Source organism: Chamaea fasciata, unplaced genomic scaffold, assembly GCF_029207755.1.
Source record: "Chamaea fasciata isolate MVZ Bird 193981 ecotype frontalis unplaced genomic scaffold, bChaFas1.0.hap1 SCAF_8, whole genome shotgun sequence".
Classification (NCBI taxonomy): domain Eukaryota; kingdom Metazoa; phylum Chordata; class Aves; order Passeriformes; family Sylviidae; genus Chamaea; species Chamaea fasciata.
The window spans coordinates 8,297,281-8,319,914 of NW_027094093.1; the positions used below are offsets into that span (position 1 = coordinate 8,297,281).

The window sequence follows — 22,634 nt, forward strand, 5'->3', positions numbered from 1 at the left end:
TAGCAGGTCCATCAGGGTTAAATAGGTCCCAAGTGCAGCCAGGGAGGAATGGATGTTGTAGCAGTACCCAGAATGTGGCACAGCAGTGACTTGTACATTTGGGGATGAGGTACTGCGGATGTTGGGCCTGCCGTGGTCAGGGTGTGGGAGGAGTCTTAAATCCTGAGAAGTGGAAACACTGCCAGAGACAGGGGAGATGAACTGCTGAAAACAATTCTGCCAATAGGTCTGAGTGCTGGCTTCAGCAAAAAGAAAAAAAAAAAAAAAACGCAAAAATTAGTTTAAAACTCACTATTATAGGAAGTTACCTTTTTAATTCTGTAACATGTCAAAGCATAATTGTGGGGATATGAAAATACTTCAGAAGACATTAGTTTCTGTGAAGAGCCTTAGAGTGTCTGCCATGCAACTTGAATTGAGTGCTGATAGTCCCTTGCACGCTCTTTGTATTTCCTTCTACTCAGACATTAATGTGAAAAACAGTTAATTGATCCAGTTTCAGACTAAACCAGCCAGGGTTAACTTAGTCCCACATCGGCAAAGGGCTCCTGCATCTTCCCATACCATAAAGTCAGGGACCACAGCTCTTCAGACTACCATTACTTATGAGTGTGACGCAGATTTTCTTCTATTATAGATTATTTATTAGGACTAGTCTTGCTGAGAATTTGAAGGAAGTTGCAATTTTGCTATCTTGTTTAACCCTTGGTATGCAGAAAAATTACATTTTAAAATGGGTAAAAGTTTTTCAGAGTTAGTTTGCCTGCAAGTTCATATCTCTTATTTCTGTCACAAGTGTACAGGGAGAGAAGGAAAACACATCCTATCACGGCTCTGGCCAGTTTTCTGCTTTTGCATTTTTCTCTCCTTGTATGACAGCTTTTTAGATAACCTCATGGTCTATGTAGCTGAAGCAAAAAATTACAGCTCCCCAGATGTTGGCAATTTTTATTTCCATCCCTCTTATCCACAGAGCTGAAACCAATACAGCCTTTTGAGAACCTTGGACCCAGTGGATTTTTCCCTAAATGAAAAGTTTGAACAGAACAAATAGGAAAAATGATTTAAGACTGTAACTGATAAATAATAGGTTTTAAAAAGTCAGAAACATTAAGGAACTACAGGAAAAGAAAAAGTAAGTAGATTTCCCCCCCACTTCAAAACATGTGCTGTACTAGGAAAGACACTGAAAGGTTTTTGTGGTTTGTTTTTTTTTTAATAACATCAGACTTTAGCTCTGTGAAAAATAAGTGTGAGTTGAGAGGTCTATACACAAGTTGTCACAAAAGCACTGCACCAAAGGCTGCTGTTGTGTTACTGTGTCAGCAACATTAAAGTGTGGTTTAAAGGAGGAAAGCTTAGTTTCTGTTCACGTGGGGTTTTTAAATTCACGTGTTCTTGTGAAAGTCAAGTGCTTTCCCGGAAGCAAAGCAAGAGACAAGAGACAATTCACGTGCAAGTCAGCATCTGAAGGTGCAGTTCAGTTTTGTGTTCAGGCACTGGATAGAGCTTTTAGACTTAAACCTTTTGTCTTTACTGACTTTGTTTTGCTTTGCACAGCAGACTGAACATACTGAGGTACACAGAGGGCCCTCACGTTGTAGTTCTCTCTGTGTGGTTTTCTTTGCTCAAGAAGGAAATACATTTCTGGTTACAGTTTTACTAAACTTAGTAGGCACATTCTTGACCAACCTTTTAGAAAATGTCTTCTGGCTGATACTGCAATGTACAACAATGAAGAATACAGAGGGCTGGCTGCTACTGATTTGTCTGTGGCTGCTTTGGAATGCTTTAGTTTTAAAACAGTTTTTCTGCTGTTCCTCAACTTTTTTTACCTTTTTTTTTTTTTTTTTTTTTTTTAGTCTTGTGTATCTCAGTAGGCGTGAATGGTCCCTGTATTTACTGTGATGCCCCAAGTTAAATCTTAATTTGATTTTTTGGCTTCTGCTTCTTCCTTCTAAAGGCTACTTTACAAGGAGATTATTATTCTTTAATAGAAAGATTTGACACAAAAGACAGACCATAGAGAAGGAGATTTAACTTAATCTCATTTTTCCAGTTACATGATAAATACAACAGGTAAGAAGAAAATACCTCTGCAACGTGTAGAGGTCAGTGTTCAATACCTGTGGGTGCCTTGTGCATCACAGCAGGACAGCAATTTTCAGAGAAGCAGTCACAGCTTTATTTAGGCTGAGGGACAGACCACACAAGGGTGGCAAGGTGCCTAGAAGGGGACTTGTTTACTTCCCGGATTTTCCACTCAGCCAAGCGGTTGGATGAACACGAGGGCCTGAAATTCCAGCAGCTATGGCAAGCATTACAAAAAATAAACATACAGGCAAGGCCTTATGGAGTACATCATGGCAATGGGCTTTGACTGAGAGGCTGCTTCCCTGAGACTGCTCAGCTGCTGCTCCAAGTGCAGAAGATAATTGTAGCCCATTTGCTCCAGTCAGGTGTAGTTCCACAGAGACTGCACATCACTGCTCTTCACCGGTATTTTGTGGGGCCCAGACTGGTTATTAGTTAACAGCAGCTCCAACACGTGCCCTGTCCTTGGTGGGCAGACTTGGCAGGAAAGCCATGAGAAAGGGGCTGATATTACTAAACAGTAGTTGCTATGGATTTCTGAGTTCAAGAACAGGGGAAAAAAAAAAAACCCTGCAAATTGTGCCGCGTGTTTTAGGATCACCTGGATCTTTGTATTTCAGCCTAACAATTGTTTGTCTGTCTAGCCTTGGGGAGGCTCTTTTAGATACCTCCATCTGCCAAATCCCAGTCTGCAGTCAGCCTTCTAAAGCACGTGCTAAGAGCCAGAATTAGAACCAGCAGAGAACAGGACAGAGGAAAACAACAACAGCTTCAAATATAACTCAGAGAAACCTGAACAGACCCTCTGCCCCAAAGCAGAGGAACTGAGGTATATTTATTCTCGACAGGTATTTGTCTAATTTTGCAAACCTCTGATTAAAGCCATTCTATGGTATGGAATCTGTTCAGGGCTTACCTCTTCAGACAGACACCGGTTTTTCCTAATGGAAGTAAATTTCTTTTCCTGCAAAATTTCTATGCCATTCTTTGATAAGAATCTTTAGAAAAAAATGAAAGCATGCTCCTCTCTTTCCTTTAAATCAAATACCATCCCTTTTAACTTTTATTTTTGCTTTTCCCTGGGCCTTAGCAACACCAGAACTTTCCTTCAGCCCTTCTTTGGGTTAATTGCTTACAGCTCAAATACTGTTCTGACTAATTTATAATTTCACGGGCAAAACTTGTCAGGGTCATTTAATACATTTCTGGATAGTCTTAAAGCCTGTTCCTTCTCTGTTCTGGTTTGTACTCCTTGCTGATTACCTTTAGTATCTGAGTCTTTCTGGTGATGGCAGAAGCAAAGGCAGCAACTTATACATCAGCTAACACCCAGTGCTTCCAGCAAACACCTCTCCCAGTGCAGAATCCCTGCAGGGCCCTGTTTTCTGTGGGTATCCCAGTTCAGACTGAACAGTGCAGGTTTAGCTTTGGCCTCTGCACAGCATTTCCTTGAGGAGTTAAGTAGTAGACTGTAATGATGTAAACTGGAATTTAGCCAGGGCAGCAAGGTCACTCACCTCTAAGGTTGCAAAAGACATTTAAATAATACTCTGAACAGCTCTGCACTTTAACCATTTCACTAACATAAAGGAGTGAGCTTGTCACAGTAGTCTCTTCACAAGATGAGATCATTATCAGAGGGCAGAAATCATGAACAATATTTGTGTTTGTACTGTAAAGCCAACTCAGGCTGAAATCCCTACTCTTCAGAAATCACTGACAAAGCACCCTTTGACTTTATAGTCCAGGGTCACAAAGTCACATTGCCAACAACAAGGTAAAGTACTAAATCTTAAAATACTGCTACAAGCACTGTTCTGAGTTGTGTGGTTTGAAAGTGAACGTAGCCCAAGATTCTTACGAAGAATTTCTTGTTAATATTGGTGGTAATAGAGGGAACAAAGCCCTTTAGGTAAATACCATAATGTGGCTGTAAGGAAAGTTACCACACAGCTCTGGAACCTGCATATCAGCAGTTCCTGAGGCTGTGGGTTTCTCAAAATGCTTTAAACACCTAAGAGGCCACCATGGAAAGAAGCATTTCTACCTCTCAGCTAACATCTGCTGCCCGGTGCTGCATCTCCTGTGCCAACACAAGCTCCCATTGCCTTTGTGGGGAACTGGCTGAGGGGGAAAAAATCTGCTTAGAATGAAACCAGCTAATACATGAATAAATAGTTTAAGATGTTCCCAGAACTGCAGTTCCACTGAGAACGGGGCAGGATTTTTCTTCAAGAGCTTTTTCTATGCTCAGAACATGAAGTTTTAATGTCATACACCCAAACCTCACTCCTTTGTCCCAGAGCCTGCCCTTGTGTTAGGAGAGTTGCAACCACACCTAGAACATTCCCAAGAGATGTTTGTTTGGTGTGATACCCGAGACAGGTCAGCTCTCATGCAGCAATTCCTGGTTTCCCCTTACACCCTCTTCCTCCTCTCCCAAAATAATAGGTAAATAAACAAATAAAGCAGTGGCCAGCAGTTCAAAGAAAATACTTTCAGACTGATGGCATTAAACTGCAGAGGGTGATTATTCTATTAGCTTCTGAAATGAAAACTGTTCAAGAATTGTGAGCTTTTTAACATGTAAGGAAGTATCATTACTGGAGCCATGACCTTTGTCCTCTGTTGACCTTTTCAGATGCAGCTGTGTAACTAAGAATTAGGCTTATCATTCAAGAACACACATTGCGGTCATCAACTCATCTAATTTCTTCATGAGAGCAGCAACAAAGGAGTAGGTAGAAGGTAGTGCCCAGAAAAGCAAGAGTTTTTGCCAGTTTTTCAAAATGGCTTTCCTACACTTCTAGCCCCTTTATTTTAAACTAGCTAAATTATCCCAGCCATAAAGCTGGTTATCAGTTACTGTTATTGATGCCTCAACTTATGTTTCCTTGCAGTGCTACTTAATCTATTATATTTTCAGATCCAAGACTGTGATCAAAGCTTTGAATATCTTGGCTCTTTGATTTCCTTCAGTGACCAAAGGAGCTTTCATTTCTTCCTCAAACCAGTGGAACAAGCCAACAAACAAACCAACTCTCCGATATTATCTGAGATATTTTTTTCATTTTTAGTCACTGAGTTTACAAATAATAAGGTAACATGGCTTTCATAAAGTTTGCTAGTCAAAAGCAATATATAATTCCATCAAAGTCAGACACTTCTGTAACAAAAGGTTTTGTTCAGGCTAAGTTTCCTCTGTCTTTAGAGCTTCCTTGGCCCTACTCATCTCTTACTTGCTGTCCTAGCTTTTCCATGGAAGAAATACAGGGAAAGCAGGGATATCTTTCACAGTTCTCTTCCTTTTCCACTTTGAAAATGAAGCTTAATGTAGCAAGAAGTTCATCTTATTCGTTAAAATTATGTTAAGATAAGTTCTCAGCAGAAAGACAACTAACTCTTGCCTCAGAAGAAGGATCAGAGTGGGTTTGACACCTTGGGCTGTCGCCCTGCAAGCGAGCAGAGCACAGGGGCTGTTGGGATGACAGAAGCAAAGACAATGAAGAGCAAGTCCCATGGCTTTACCCTCCTGATTTTTCTTGTGAGCTGCAGATTGCTCCACTTCCCCTATCACTTCAAAGAAGGAAAAGTACCAAAAATATAAGCAGTAAAAAAAACAGTGCATCAGCTCTTAGTACAAAGAGACTATTTAAACCCTGAAATAGCCCATCCTGAAAAGAGCCCTTTCTCACTTGGCATAGAGCAAAGGAAAGCTGGATTTCTGAGAACTATCACATCTGTAGGATAGGAAAATTCTCATAGTGCTTGCTCCATCAGTCTGTACAGTATGTTATTTCTGGACTGCACATTCTGTGAGCGGGCTCAGGATACAGAGACAGTTTATCTTTCCTTTTCTATGAAATCTACTGGTTGATCTCAAGGATTAAGTGGAAAGCAAAACTCACATCAATTGCAGAATAAAAACCCACTTCTAAATCAACAGGTTAAACGAAGCCAGAAAACCACCCTGAATGCCCATCAGTGCAAATCACCTGGAGGCCATAAATAACAGCCTTGCAATTAACCAGCAAAGAATGTTCCAAAAACATTTCAACTTGGAATAATGCAACGTAAGTAGATCCACTTACAAAATAATTAAAGATGGGCTGAGATATACAAATAGCGGAGGTTTCCAGCTGCCCCTCTCAACTCAGAGGTAAATCAAGCCACTGACACAGTTCAGGTAAAACAATTCAGTAGATCCTGTAGAAATGCTGCAAAGATCTCTCTATGGATAGATAAACATAACACAACCATGGCTGAGACCTCAACTTAGAGACGGATACCAGTACAAACACAAACACGTCAAAAAAGGAGAGCTTCCTATTTACATTCCAAAAACTTCAGAAGTTCTTAAATAGTTTTTCAGACTAAATACACAACTGTGTGATGTATAATATGGAAATCCTGCATCCAGAGAAATTATTTCTAAGCATGCTGAGCTCTTTGTTAAGAGAGAAGGAATCTGCAGACACTCACAGGTGCCGCTCAGGTTGCAAGAGTAGCATCAGCAAGCAAAGGAACACCAAAGGGGAACAGGCTGAAAAAAAAATTCCTCACAGCTTTAGGAGAAGGAAACCCAAAAGGTTCTACGCACAGCACAATGTTGCTAGTTTTTCCCATAAATTTTTGGGTTTGGTTTGATCTCTGATGACTACTTTTCATCTACCTGGAGCACTCACGTCCCTTTTCCGTATGAATCTTCTGGTGCTGAGCCACAGACTCCTCTTCACTGGGATGTTCACGGAGACTCTCTCCTCTTACCAACTGCTCATCTCAATTAACTCCCTGCAGTGTTACCTCCCCATCCAACAGGGCCAAAACTGACCAAAGGGTTCAAAAGTTATTTGGAAGGGGAGCGGGGGTGAGGGAGACACACACAGAGAAATTGCAGGAAGTTTCATTTTTCTCACGGAACCAACGTAGAAATCAATTCTCTCCTTTTGTACAACTCCCTCCTAGGCAATCATGCCAAGTGGGAGAGGCAGCTGCTGTGCCTGTTCCCTGTTCTCACACACTGGGACACCTGCAGTACCAGGGATGGAAGAGGTCTGGATGATCATGCACAAATGCACAGGGACAAGAATCTCACATTAACACCCTGCTCACCTATTGACTTCAAATATATTCCAAAAAATGAAATCTAACAAACTCAATCTAGGTCATTGCTCTAAATAAGAATAATTGGGAAAGAACAGAAATAAGGCTTCCTGCAGGCACATCAAATGGACTTGAAAGATTACTAACATTTCTTAAGTGTTTTATTACAGTAATTAGTGAAAAGGTGTTCAACCAGAGATGACCCAAAAACTCTCCATGTGCAACACAGCAGATCACACCACAGAGAACAACAGATTAAGTTTGACTCTGGGCTACAGTTAGGTTTGACTCTGGGTTTTACTCAAAGCTTTGATTTTTTATTTTTGTAGAAGACCCTTTTCGGTTTTGATTTTTATTCCTGTGATTATCAGCTGGATGTTTATAGAACTGATATTCATTTCCTGTAGATTTACTGAAGTTTTATAAATTTCTTCTGTAAGAGTTTTCTTTAGTATCTGCTGCTCTTACTTTCATCTGTTTTGATCTCTGTTGTCGTAATAATTACCATCTTACTAGTTTGCTCCAAATTCACAGGAATTCAGTACAATTTTTTCTTTTTAAAAAAAAAGTAAATTCGAAGCTTTAAAGAGAAGGAAAATATGGATGGCATCTTGAAACTCTTTTGCTTCTGTTTTAATTTCCACACATAATAATCAGGCTCTGGACATCATGTGTGTGGATCTCATAGGTGAGGTGCAGTTTGCCCAAGCAAAGCCCTGGCAGGAATAGTGAATTTTGCTGTTTCCAATTCTGCACGCTTCTCCCAATCCCAAATACTTGCTGATTAAACAGAATGCAAGAGACTGAAGGGGTCACAGCTATTTGGTATCCAGCCTGAAGTGTGGAACAAGCCGCAGAAAGCAAGACCTGAGCAGGACAAGTAGGCTGCTTTCATTAAGGAATCTAAAAGATGTGGTTGTTTCTGCCATCTTTTTAAAAGAGATTCAAGACTTACAAGGAAATCACATCTAGACTAGTGCAAATATGGCTCCCATCGAAATAAAGTTTAAAATACTAACAGCTTAACAGAACTCAGAAAACTAAAACTTTTAATTAATTATTTGTCATAACATTTTTCCCCCATGGGAAAAAAAAATCTATCCATTTAACAATAGGGATTAGGTTAATTTTCCTAACATTTCGCTGAAATAATCACTTTAATTGTCATTTTCCTTTAAGTTTCATAATAGCCACAGGCTCAGATCTATAGAATTTAGTAAGAATGAAATCAGCAGGGTTCCAAGGAAATGATCTTGGGATCTTTAGGCATTGCTATTTCTCAAGAAATTAGAAGAATAAGAAATTCCACAGCAAACATTGAATTCAAAATGATAAATTGAAAAGCCTAGCTTTTATTAGATCCAGTCAACACTAATTATTTCCTAAGCAGAATCTGAGTGGTACAAAGTGGCTTTTTTTTTATCCTGTATTCATTTTCCAAATTCAACTTGACTATTCATTAATGAGATCACACTGCAAAGAATGAAATGTGAACTAAGCCATTGTTGTGTTTGCTAATCCTGTATTAACGGCTTGCCCACAAAAAGGTTAGGTTTTTATGTTCATAAAGGAAAATCAGTGTAAATGAAAGAAATACCTGTTTAAGGGAACAAAAACTAGAGTATTAGAAATCTGGACAAATGAACAATTCAGAAATGCTGACTTGCCCTCTAGGAAGGTGCTACTGAGAGAGATTCAAAAGAAGGGGGTATTTCTGGGGCTATTTCCCCTAAAACAATAGTGAAAGAGGGCTACAATGTGCTTGTTGCAGATCAGAGGGGTTGAAAGGTACCAGCAAATATTAGGCTGGTCCAAGTTTTTTACAGGGAAAAAGGTTATCATTGCTTCTTTTGTCTAGGTAAAGCCTGTCTTGTAATACAGGGGGCGTCTGTTGTTTAAATGGAGCACAAACATCACCTGGGGCAATGCGGCGGCTGTGTGTGGGCACTGGCACAGGCAGAGATGAGAGTCTGCACCAGGTTTGTTGGGGCCAGGAAGGCCAAAGATATATCCCAGCTATGGCACAGGGGGGGACACTGCAAATACATTTGTCTCCTTTCTTAGCAAACTGATGAGGACAAAATCCATCTTAAAAGCCATTAATGGAGGCTCAGCTTTATGAATTTTATGGCTTTGGGGGTTACAAACCAAAAGGCAACAACGTCAGAAAAAAACCAACCAAAACCCAGGCTGATTTCCCATCCACCCTCCTGCCCCCAATTCCAAGAGCAATAATATTTGTCATTTGAGATTATGGGCTTTGGAGAAATAGGGTTTGTTAACCCAAAGTGTTTCATTTGCTCAGTTTGTAAGTCCCTCGTGCATGGGGTAAAAACCAAACAACCCTACAAAACAGCTGTGTTTGCATTTAAACAAACATTAATTGATTGAAGTAATGAGTAACCTCAAAAAATAGTTTGGAAAGTTCACAGCATCCTTCAAATGTTTATAGACTATTAGAAATTAACTAATTTAATTTTTTTATGTACTCTTTTGCTACAACTGTATCTGGAAGCAAGGAGTGGAAGGCACATCACGCTTGTGTGTAACAGTAAGCAATAAAATAAGTACAAGTTAAATAGTCTGAAAGGTTTTCTTGACATGAAATCTACCTTCAGCCTCCAGTATCCAGAGGACACAGTTCTGTTACACTTCTGCTCTTTAAGAGAGGGAAAACACTGCAGCTGCAGCCTGGCAAGTGGGTCTGTGCTTGTCCTGTCACTCCACCTCCTGCAAATGCACTGACACCTCCCACAGGTGTGTGAGCAGATATTGGGATTTACGGCATATTCTCTTCAGAGACACATGGCAAGTCCCACCTGGCACCTTAGGGAAGCTCTGCAGGACTGGCTGGAACCCCCACAATGGCTGGGAAGGAAACACAGCACCCATCACTAAGGTGCCACAGTCCCAGGGCTGTCCTCAACCAGAGGAAATGAAAAGATGGAAAGGTAGAACACATTTTAGACATGTGTAGTACCTCTTGAAAGGAATTTGACATGCCAATGGTATATTCCATAAAACAAGACAAGAATTTCCTACTTGCTCAAGTATCATTCTTGTGATGACAAATATCACTGCCTGGACAGATTTTTCTAAACATGTGTTCCATTAAACTCTTTCAGTGGTGCATGTTGTTGCCCTCTGAAAGCAACTGGTTACTTGGAAAGACGAAATGCAACTTTTGGGACTATTTGGTTTTTAATTTATGTACTTTTATAATCATCTTAGCCTAAAGAAGTTACTAGAAAACTGTCTATTTATTTACATTAAATTTCATGCCTGTAATTAAACTATATTCCTATAATACTTGAGCCAATTACGTATGAATTTTTGATTTACAGAAAGTTTTTGATTTACAGAAATCATAATTAACGTAAAATGATCCTTTGAGAACCTCATAAATACAATACAGGGTGGTGTTCCATAGAAAAGAATGGATTTCCTTCAATATTTTGCCCTGTCTGTAGTTTAAGCAGTATCAACTCCCAGCTGGGAGGTAGCTAGAGAAACCAGGAACTCTCTGCAATGGATCAACATGCTCATGTTGATCCTGAGCTGCTGGCAGCCAAGTCTAAAGCATGTACCTCATTAATTAATACCACATTTGTGGACTGTACACTGATTTGCCGAATAAGTTCCACTGCTATTCAGAAAATAAAGTAGGTAATCAGAACCAGATGACGTACAAAGAAGATTTATTTCCTTAGTTTAATTTTTCTAGAACACCAGGGCAGACAGTACTGCTTAAAAGGATAAAAAGAAGCAATTCTAATCAAAGTTAGCTTACAATTATGGTAGTTTAGTGCACTAAATAAATACTTCCCCCAAAATCAAGACCTGACTGTACCTACATAAAGCTGTATGTGCAGGGAAGGTAGAACAGCAGACCAAAGGACACTGTTAATTAACCAAATCCAGTCAGAGTAACTTTTCACTTCGCCAGAGAAGCTGTTCCTACAATACCAGATGCAGTTCTAGTGCATTGATTTTTACTAATCCAAGTAAGATCTGGATTTTTTCCAGCCTCTCTCTGTTCAGAACTTTAATAGAACTAAACTTACAAACTAGAAGACCCAGTCCTTCCACATGAGTTCAAGCACACAAAGTTAGTCTAATTCAATTTATTGGGACAATTCAGATGCATTAGGAATTACTTACATACACATATGCAAAAATCAGAGACTTCTGGATCCTTTCAGAGAGTGGAAATGAGGGTAGGAGAGGGAACTGAAGTTTCATGCCAAGGACGTAGGCACCACATGTTCCCAACAAGCTTCTGGTTTTCCAACACCACAAAAGGTGAAGGGGTTCCAAAAGATTAAGGACATGTTACTGGTGTAAAATTGGATGACATTCTTTATCTCCCCAAAGACCTGAGCTCCTGGAGCTACCAAAAGAAATGCTGTCTGGACAGCAGTTCAGCTGCCTGTGCCTACAGCCACTTTCAAGCCTGCAAACAAACGCTGCTGAAGCCCATGACATCAATCAGAGGGAGAAGTTGGGCAGAGAGGACCCTTCGGCTGAGCAGAAGTCTCAGCTGGACAAACAGTGACTGGATCTTCCTTGGTTCATGCCTGTAGCACATAACCATTCAGGGTAATCAGGCAGGTCGTTATATTTGTACTTCGTATTTGCTAAGGTTGCATGGCTTAGAAGAATTTACAGCTTTGGAACACCAATGCATATCTTTAGATGCCTTTAAACATTTTCCATGATAAATACACTTCTCTATCTCCCAGCATATGGAATGAAGCTTTTCTCAGAGTCATGACAGCTACAGGTTACCTCATGTCCCTGTGCACTCCAACTAACACATTACCTGACACAGCAGGAGCTGTTATCTACTGCAGGAGCTCCCAACAAGGAGCTAAGGCTTGTGAAGGCCTTGTAAAGGAAGCTCAAACCATTTAATTCTAAGAGAGAAATTATATCACACATCCACAAACCTGAAGGTGAGGTTGCCACCCAAAGGATGAGGACTCTTGCTCCATGGCACTGAAATCATGTGCAGTCTGATATCAACATTCTACATTCCTAGGGAAGCTGGCACAAGACGTCTCTGCAATATTTCAGCAGCCAAGGAATTTATGAATCATAAATTATGAACAATTGGGTAAAAAACCCCAATTCCTTGAAAAGCCATAGCCTGTGTCAGGGACTTACTAAAGACTTGTTTCTAGGGATTATTTGGGTAACTATCAGCATTACTACACAATTTGAGGATTCTCTGCTGGATCCTGCTGGGAAACTTGTTCCTTGTATCATATACTTGAAAAGCTTTTAAACCTGCAGCCTTTCAAAAAACATGAGAAAAAAGGCTGTTCTGTATTTATGTAAAGGATTAGAGAAATCTTGTACTGGGTGACAAAGGCCTCTTACTGCATTTCCAGCTGGAGGTACCAGTGCTTGAATGAGCAGCAAGCACACTGGTGATGTTTAAATACACAAGATTTGCTTGCACTTCTGGAGAAACTAAAACAATCCCAATTTATAATCACAAACTTACATAGTAGGCAAATAGTGCTAGATTCAAATTATCATATGAAATTAGACACTTTTGAGGACATATATCCCAAAGACGAAAGCTAAAATCATGATCCATAACTACCCTACACTACTGAGAATGCTGATCTTGCATGAGACAATAATGTTGCTGTGGACAGTATACCAAAGCAGTTTAGCTTACTCTTTTCTAGTTTTCAATTTCTCACACGTGGTTTTTAAATTCATATTTTGCCATGTGAAATATCTTGTCTTTTGGTAAATGAAAGCTGAAAAACATGCCAAACATTCCCTTAATTCTAAGAGCATATTCTCCAGATCAAAATCATATGATTTGAGGGTCATTTTTATTCCTTAACCATTACTCGTGGTCATTGAACCAGTCACAAGTCACAGCAGCTCTCTGCTGCTCACAGTACCTTAAGTGGTGAGAAAGCTGACACAGCACAAAAGCTGTGGCTTGGATGGCTTACAAAAGGGGATGTTTCATGCTTAGCAATCCTCACTTGTGCAGGGAAAGGACAGTTTGACTAACCACAAAAAACAAAACAACTATTGAGTAATGCACAGTTTTCATTTCATGGCTCCCCTGTCTCATTCTAACATGGATTTTTTTCCAGGTTTTCCATTAAGTTTTCTTGCTCCACTTATTTAATTATTTTGCTAAAGTATGAATCACACAGTAGATAAAGTAAAGTAAAGGATGGTTCTGTTATTTCAGTGGAATATATTCCCACAAAGGCCTCTGGAGCCACAGAAAGGACCATAACAAGAAATATAGACAATCCTTAATGATTTAACTCTGACAAAGCACACCTGGTCCTGTGTGGCCTCCTCCTGCAGAAGCTGTCTATAAAAGCAACTTTTGTCCAGGATAAAGTCTACTTTTTGAAAAAAAAGTAAAATAATTGAGAGAAAGCATGAAGTGGACCTTTTACTGGGTGTTTTTATCTTCAATTTGCAATCTGTGGTAACTGTATGATTAAGGAAAAAATAAACATTTTTATCTAAAAAATGTACCTGTACCAAGGATTTTATACCACGTTTGAATTCCAAAGAGGAAAGACATTCAGAGATTAACAACATATACATCTTTCAAACTACACTTGGCTAAATTAATCACAAAAGTAGCTTTAGAGTGTCTGGGGCCAATACAAAACAGGAAAAGTATTTCCTTCCTCCAGCTCCCCAGAGCTGGCTTCCTTCATGGGACAACATGTATTTCATAGGGCTGGGTGTGGAAGCAGTTCTCCTGCCCTCAGCAACACCACGTAGGCATCCTGACCCAAAATCCATTGTCAAGGAGAAAATTTTAAAAAAGAAAAAGGAAAAAAAAAATGCAGAACATGCAAATTCACCCCATCCACCACTAAAGGAGAATAAGGGAATGATGACTTCCACTAGGCTCTAGTTGCTGGAAACAAGTTAAATTTTCAAGTTTTTGTCCTTTACTATGGAAATTAGCTCTCAGAGCTGCTGAGGAGTGACATGTGAGAGAACTGGACTGTACAATGAGGTTACTGGAATATATGTTATTCCCCTTGGATTTGACTCCAGCAAGCCTTTCAGTCTGAACAAACAAGTCAGTCTGAAGGCAGGCAGAGATGTCTAAGGTGATTGAAGACAGAAGAAGAAAGCACACTGTTTAAACTGGACTCCTTAGAGACTCCACTTTTATTTCTCTTCCCTAAACACCTCTCTTGGCCTGGAAAGAAATTTATCTTGCTAAAGAACCAAGAGTCCGTAAGTAGAAAAAGAAAACACGGAGGTTTAAATTAAAACTATAAAATAGAAATGTTAACAGCACTGAGTTACAAAGAGATAGATGCTAAAAAGAACTCTCTATTTGTTGGTCCTGATTGGGATTTTACCTGAGATTGAGGCTTGGGCCTGAGGAGAGAAGATTCCCTGTTCTGAGAGGAGCCTTTGCCCATCTCAGTCACACAAGCAGGAAGACACAGTTATTTATCTGCAGGAGCTGACATCCCTGATCTGGCTGTTACTGCTGCAACGGAGGCCCGGAAAGCAAAATACTTCTGCTGCCTCAGCTCCTGACCACAAGGAACTAGAGTATAAAAGCAAACAAATTTCACCTTAGTTTTCTTCTTGGACATAATCAAGACCTACTTCCATTTAGAAACCATCAAGTCTAAAGAGCCCTTTATAAAGGGCTGTGAGGCAAATGTAAAAGCAACTGCACTCACCTCTTGTCCTAGGGAGGCATACACCTTCTTGAGAGAACTACAGACATAATGGCTCCAACAGGTAGATTAGTGTAAATTAATTACAGAAGTGAAGCCATTTTAACCTTTGCAGAAAACAGAAACAGTGAGTTTATACGAGTTTTGGACTGAGCATGAATTTAAAACGCAAAATGCTCACAACCAGCCTCCTGCAAATAATGTGCAGAAACAGCAATTTCATGGACAGAACCAAGAGTCCCGCAGTACAGGAGGGCCACTGTCACCATGGTGACAAACTGTACACAGTTACACCGAGTGACCCCAGACAAGGCTTCGAGCTGCAACATGATCCAATCAGCACAAATAAAATAAAATTACAGTCCCCATTTTTTTACTGCTTAACATTGAACTACTCTATTGAGGAAGAAGCAAATTGTCTAACGTGTGGATCCAAAAATTTGGGTTATCTATGTCCAACAATTGTCTCTGTTGATAGAGTCTTCCAGTAAAAATACGGACTTTTTTTTTTTAATATTAGTAATCCCATTTCTGGATTTTCCATTAATTAATTTTCATTAATTTTTCAAGTATTATAGTTGTATCATAAAGGGCATGGCAAATAACCTGTTCAGACAGCAGTTTAGTCCATTAAATAAAGGACAACAAGCCTGTTTTTTTTCAAAACTCTGACCCACAGGAACAACACAAGCAGCAAAAAGAGCCCTGAGAGGTAAAATTATAAAATACAGGATTAGATCCCCCAGATACTTCAACTGAAACACTTGGAGATGCATCAGACCATAATCACACTGCAATTACACAGCAGTTCAAGCGTATAGATGACTGCTTCTACAACTCTCTGCAAAAGAAGTAGGAATTGGCAGTAATTCTTCTTCTGCAACAGCAAACTATATTTTCTTTCTGGCAAGCAGCTGAATTATATTAAAGTTTGTAAAATACGTCGAGATCTATCGATAGAAAGTGTACCAGGAGCGGAAAACACATCACCACCCATGTGTTACAGAGACCTCCCTTAACTTTACTCCTTTGAAATCCAGCTTGGATTAAGAGCTACATAAAACTTTGATGTAAAGCAAATAATTGTTCTACTTAAAATTCAAGCTGGTTTTGTGCTTTGAAGATGTGTGGCAGTAAAAAGAGGGAAGTCACAAATGATTTCCATGGGAAACATATGACTCCGCTGCACTCCTATCATTGCTCAGACATCTACTCCTGGGTCTTCTGATTACACTGTGAAAGGATGTGAAACCTCAGAAGTATTATTTCTTGTATATTTTTACATGTCATGAGCACAATGAATTTGCTTGCTCCCAGGGGCAAATCACAGAGCACGCTTCTTGCTAGAATCAAAATGCACTAAACTCAGGTTTTGATCTATTAAAATAGACTACTTACAGCAAAGGTTTCCTTTTTAAAGAAACTTCCCTTCTAAAATATCAAAATTTTTTTTGCACTTGTAGAATTTGATGGTACCTATATGCTTAGACGAGCTTGCACCATTATGCACGGTGCACATATTGTGATATTGGCAGTAAAGTGCAAAAGCTGATCTAGCATAACCCATTTTCCTTTGAACACGTAGGTCCTCACCAGAGAGAGCCACCCAACTCATCTGAGAAATCCACATTCCTTGGTGGCAGAGACACAGGTATTTTCAGGAGTTATAAAAAATTGCATTTCTGATTCTGTAGTAAAATAAATCGAGTGAAAAATAACTTTCATTCACCAAAAGGCAGAGAAAATGCCTAACTTTAGCAGATGACAGGTAATAAGCAATAAGCAAATTTATTCTTACAGCTCTGTTGGCAGACAGAACAGGATTTTCCATACCTCACTGGACTTTGTCCTGTTCTAGTTCATTGTACACCACTCACCTCTCAAAGTGTACGAACATCTTTGCAACACCTTCTTGCTCAGAGCCTCTTGTCAATACACAGCCATTCCTCAGCTGCTGCCTGGAACCCCAGTTTTTCTGGCAAGTGTCTGCATCGTATCAAAATGACTTCTGGCTCAAAATACCATTTCTACAAAACCAACTTTTAATCAAAATTTCATTAGAGAATCCCTTTTTATCCTAGAATCTGAAGTTACTTGAAACACTAATATTATGCATATATTTATAATAAATTAAATACTGACCTTCCCTTTTAAGTTGGTCTGGGTTGGTTTTAATTTTTAAGCCTCTCTTAGGAAAAAAAGTGACTTCTCTGAAAGAGTGCAAACAAGAGGTGGAGGTTCATTCTAGACCACATGCAAGGTGAAAGAGTGCATTAGCTCTTTTCAAGGGCAAAAATAGAGACCATGTGAGGAATGTGCCAACTTGCCATAGATAGCCGATGGAAAGCGATTTAAGTTCCTAATTGCATTTCTGTTTTTCCAAGGACAGGGGGAAGAGAAGGAATTCAAGGAAATGAAACTCTCCAATTACAAGTATCAGCATAATTACGTTTGCAATATCTGTGTTGAAAAACATGAGCTTTTCTTTCTAAGGACAGGAAGAACAGCAATGTTCTAACAAGTGACCCTGAGGTAAAGGGCACCACATGAATTGTCTGGTTCACTGTTTTGGAGTTGACAGATCCTCATATGAGAAGGCACAGTAAGCCCTCCTGATGCTGGATAGGCACTGGAGCAGTCTGTCCAGTGGCTAATGCATCCTTGCTATTCACAGCCTTGGAAAAAGCAGATGAATCAGCTCTCCAACACAATCTTCCTTATCAGTGGCATGGAAGACATTTATTTCATGGCTGAGGTGAAGTGCATTGTGAAAATTAAGATCTGGTACACTGCAGAAGGTGTTTTACATTGCTGACCCCATAACCACATCTTTTCAATGTGCATAGAAATGTTTAACTGTACCCTGCATCTCTCTTTAAGGAAGCATTTCCACTATTTTGTCAGTAAATTAGTATTCAAAGCCTAACAAAATAAAGTCGAGACTACTGATTTTCCTTCAAAATTAACTTAAAATTTTCCAGTTTTAGATAGACTAGGACAGGACTGTGGCCTAAGAACTGAGCCTGTGTCACACTGTGTTTAGAAACGCAGTGTGCCAGGGAGGATGGAGGGGAAGGTGGGAATGGTGGAGGCAGGGGCTCTGAGACATTTCTTAACAAATCCCTTTAAAGTGCTACCACTTATGTGGAAGATCAGGAGAGTAGAAAGCTCAAGCTTGGATATCATGCTAAAGATGTTCAGCAGGTCTGAATTTCAAAGTAACCTTTAAAGGTAGCTGACTCCCAGTTCATAGAGAGCCTCTGTATTCACTCTCTTTGAGGGCAGAACAGCTGAAATTTCTACCTTGTCGGTAGTTTTTAGGTAGAAGTCCAACAATTTTCTGTTGTTTTCCTGCAAAGCATGATGAACAACAATAATCTGTTCTCAAAACATGAGAGTTTCTTTTACAGCATTGATTATTGCAGAAAATATTTCTTGTGTCCACTCCTACACCTCAGCCAGTCAACAGGACCCAAACTGTTTGGAAAACTTGGATTTTTTTCATTTGCAGTCTCTCAACTAAAACTGTGCAGTCTTCCTGGCTTTTGTTTAACTCAGGAAACAGAGCCAATAATGAGCACTGTTACAGGCAAAGGGAGAACTCATTATTTGAGTTGGAGTGCCACAAAGCTTAAATCATTGCAGTGATTGTTTCCTATCATTCCTTGTGTGTGAAGCCTAACTTAGAAAAGAAACTTGAACTTCTGCAAAAAATTTGAAAATCCTGGCAAGTAGATTATAGCTATTTTACCTCAAAATTGCTTCCTAGTTAAGGTGATCCATTATTGTGCTCTGCAAGAGCAGTTCTGTGACTCTATAATCAGAATTCAGGTTTGTGATATTTAATGCAACTCAAGATATGTATTAGTAGTAATAAACCTGTCTGACAGTAGAAAACATGCATTTCCTGACCCTGTGAGGAGAACATGCAGTCTGCAGGCAGAAAAGTGCACTGTTACTCTGTGATCAGCTGTAATTGTCATTCTGATAATACTTTACCAGTAAGACAAGCAAGGATTTTAGTTCCTTCTCATTACTAAAGGTAATAGTCCATGCAGGGAATCTGTGTAAAGTGTTTGATGTAATAGTTTAAAATGAAAGTTTACTTGAAAAAGTAAAGGTTTAGGCCTCAAACCAATAGACTTACCACATTTGTGGTGTCCAGCCTTTAAGTTTATATCCTTCTCATTCTAATAATAAACATTGTTAGAATCCTAAAATGAAGTTGAGTGGTAAAAGGCAATATTTTTTAATCTTTGAAATGCTGGAAGATCCTGTACAGATTTTTCCCCATTTTCATTAAACACTGTTTAATGTGTTTACATCACAACCAAGTGAAGTGATTTCAGTGCTTACATCAAAGGGTGTTTGACTTCCCAGGCATCCAGAACCACTGGCATGTACAGTTTGAGTAACAGGATACTTCATCCAGAAGAATAAAGCTAAAGCAGGTAAAATCAAGGCACACCTCCATCCAGAAGCAGAGTGTGTGTTTGTAAGGGACTTTCTTACAAGGAGATGAAAAGGCTGTCACCACCTAGGAATTTCATGAGCACCTTTGCTAAAAGAATCTGAAACAACTGCAAGAGACTGTAAGATAATTACCTTTACCAGTGTTTCTGTCTAATAGAAGGACCTGTTTCAAGTGTTTGAAACTTCCAACCAAATTTCAATGCTTAAAGAATTATTTAAGGAGCAAACACAACAGTTTTGGGAGCACAGTTGTAGTTTTTTTCCCCATTAAAAAAAGATCCAGGTACAATGTCAAATGTCCTCCATCCGCTCCTCAGAGCCTAAAGCAGGGAGATGTTCAGCACAGCTGTGGCAAGGCTCCAGCAGTGGTAGGAGGAGAGCTTTGTCCTGCCTGCCAAGAACGTCAGCGGTGGAGAGCAGCGAGCTGAACTTTGCCTTACATAGTGGCTGACAAGGCCAGAGGTCTGTACAGCTTTCATATTTTCATTTGGCTTTTACTTGCTTACAGAACTGTTAACTCTGTGGGAATCCAGAGGGGGAAAAAAAGCTTTCATTGTAAGTAACTAATTCATACTGTGCTAAGCCTGTAGTCAGAGGTTTGCTTTCACTCTGGTACCCAGCTACTGCAGAATTCTTTTAACATACCTTCTCAAAAAGACTTCCCACACACACCACATATTTCCTGATAAGGTGGATTTATTCATCTCTTAACCTAAAGGGCCCTGATTTGTCAGAAATACACAAGAGGAAAGCCACATGACACGTCTCACATTTGTATTTCACTGCTGAAGTTTTTAATCTTGCTCACGAACAGCTGAGGGAACATGGGAGCCCCCAAACCTTCAAGAGCCATTTTCTTGTTACCTTTACCAAAGGACAACCTGTGTATTCTTGGAAGAGCTTTATTTTGTTAATTTCTTAGTTTGTTGCTATTCTGGTGCCTTGATGTGACATAATAGTCATTCTTTTTCTTTTCATTTTCACAAACTTTTTACCCCTCTAAAATACAAATGAGTGGGCTGGAGCTATGGCAGTAAGGAAGTTTTCATGTGAATTTGGTTTAAATCACAGAACAGCTTCAAACAAAATACACAGATTTTCCTCTTCACTGTAGTAAAGAAAAACAAGCAAGTAAGTTGTTTGGGGCCTGACATTTAATAACATTTTAATGTTCTACTTTGCAGAGTTACTCCTGTTTAGATATAACTTTGTATAAGGCTCAGTAATTTGTCTTTTCCAAAATATATTCTGGAGTGTGTGTTTTTTTCTTGTTTTTGCCAACATCCAAGTGCTTGAGGCTGAGCGAGACCCATGTGTTTGGGACGTTTTTCACCTACCCAAAAGTCTCTTTTCCCCCAGCTCAGTCACTGAATCAATATCTAATTCCACTGACTAACGCACACTTCACATTAGTTCTAGATAATGGATCGAAGCTGCAAAGGCATCTTGGTGCCTGACTCCCACATGAACAACAGGAATCACTCCCTCCACTGAGAACTGTGCTGATTATTTTTCAGTGAGCACTGCACTATCAGGTCGGATTCTTTCCACTTCTCATTCCCAGCCCCTCCCTGCAAAGGAAATACCACGAAATTGTTTTCCAGAGGAACATGTTTGATTGCACAGATACCGGCAGTTGCCCACACAGGCTCTTTTCCTCTCCACAAGGAATGGGGTGAATATGCCAAGAGGCATCAGATGTGCTTCACCCTATTTTCTGCCTGAAAATTGTGAAGGAATCGTGAAAGCTGAGTTACGGAACAAGCAGGCTACTGTAGCAAGGAGGCCAAAGTGGTTTCCCACAGCACAACACCAAATCAGGATCCTTCCCAGGGAAGGTCCTTCACATGCTATGAGCCAGTTACCCACTGAGATGGCAGGACCGTGGGGAGAGGGGATCTGTGCAGTGTTCAGTGTGAATAAAGAAAAGGGACTTAAACTGCTCGAGTTTCTATCATGAGTTTTGTTTCCTTTTTAGTTCTAATCAGGACATTTATGGCAAAGGCACAAAGAACATTGACGGCTCCTCATGAAGCTGTATTTCTCCTATACAGAGTGAATATGAACGGTGCACCCCTGACTGCAGATTAAACAAGAGCATCTCACACACCCCCTGTATAATAAGGTAGTTGAATCCTACCTTTCTCATTACACTCATGCTCACACTTACACTGGCAGTTCAAATTTCCAGCCTTACAGCTGACCTCTGACCATTGTATCTTTTTCTTGACAATGCCAAATGAGTAACTGCAACCAGAACCCCAATCCTAAAAATACATACAAGTTGGTATTAGTAGCCTTGAGAAGATTGCTAACCCTCCTACCTGCATGCAAAGTTAGTTAAATTAACATGGTTCAGAGTTGATCCTGCCATAGTTATATTTCACGGATTTCAGCCACCTTTAATTCAAATTAACTGTCTCACAAGGATTAAAGTTTGTTAAAAAGCACCACAGACAATTCTACTGAGCAGGAACACCTTTGACGATCACTGTATCCATTTGACTGAGTTCTCTCACTACATTGTCTGACCCAATGTTTTCCCATACTTACTAATGAGTGATTCATTAATGGAATTACTATGTAATCACAGATAAAGGAAGAAAGGAAAACTATTACTAAGAAACATGTGATACCGTAAGTCTTAAAATACTCTTGAGATAGGTCTGAACTACTTGCTGGCTAAGAAACTGCTGAATCACGCTCTTAGACTCATACCAAAAATAGCATTGCATTTGGCAAAGCACAGACAAGCTATTAGTGCTCCCTATTGTTCCAACCCGCTGATTAGCTGCTGCTCACAAAGGATGAAAAAGCATTTTCCTACCTTTTCTGTCTCCTCGAGAGAAAGAGAATAGCAAATATGTTTTCTCCTACAGTAGTTCTCCCTTTCACAATATCAGCTTTTAACAGAAAGCTCCCAAAACCTTTTCAAAGCATTCTGTGAGCTCTCTTCATTTAACACAACTCAGAAAAGGTGTGTCTTTTTACACACCTAGAATTGATGGGTAGCAGATGTCACTCATCTCCCAGATGGACTCCTGCCTGGTGAGACTCTGATTTTCTCAGTACATGATCTGTAAGTTATTTCTTAGAACTAAGGGGAGAAAAGAACATTTCTTGGTCATTTAAAGACTGTATTAATATGAGGAAAGTAGTTCTCACTGAGGTCCAGGAAAAAGTGACAGCTTAATGCCCTCTAATTAGAAGGGAAAAGTTTTAAAAAGTTGAGTTGAAAAGCTCCAGCTGGAGGTCATT

At 39.7% G+C, this 22,634-nt stretch overlaps 1 long non-coding RNA gene across 1 annotated transcript in view; it reads right to left on the reverse strand.

Annotated features, from left to right (window-relative positions):
- The window catches only part of LOC136293145 (uncharacterized), a 29,839-nt gene extending 7,548 nt beyond the window's left edge, over positions 1 to 22,291 (reverse strand). The window contains exon 1 of the long non-coding RNA XR_010722095.1: positions 22,204 to 22,291. This is a non-coding gene — a long non-coding RNA (uncharacterized lncRNA). The remainder of the gene's footprint in view (positions 1 to 22,203) is intronic.
- Positions 22,292 to 22,634: the final 343 nt, after the last annotated feature.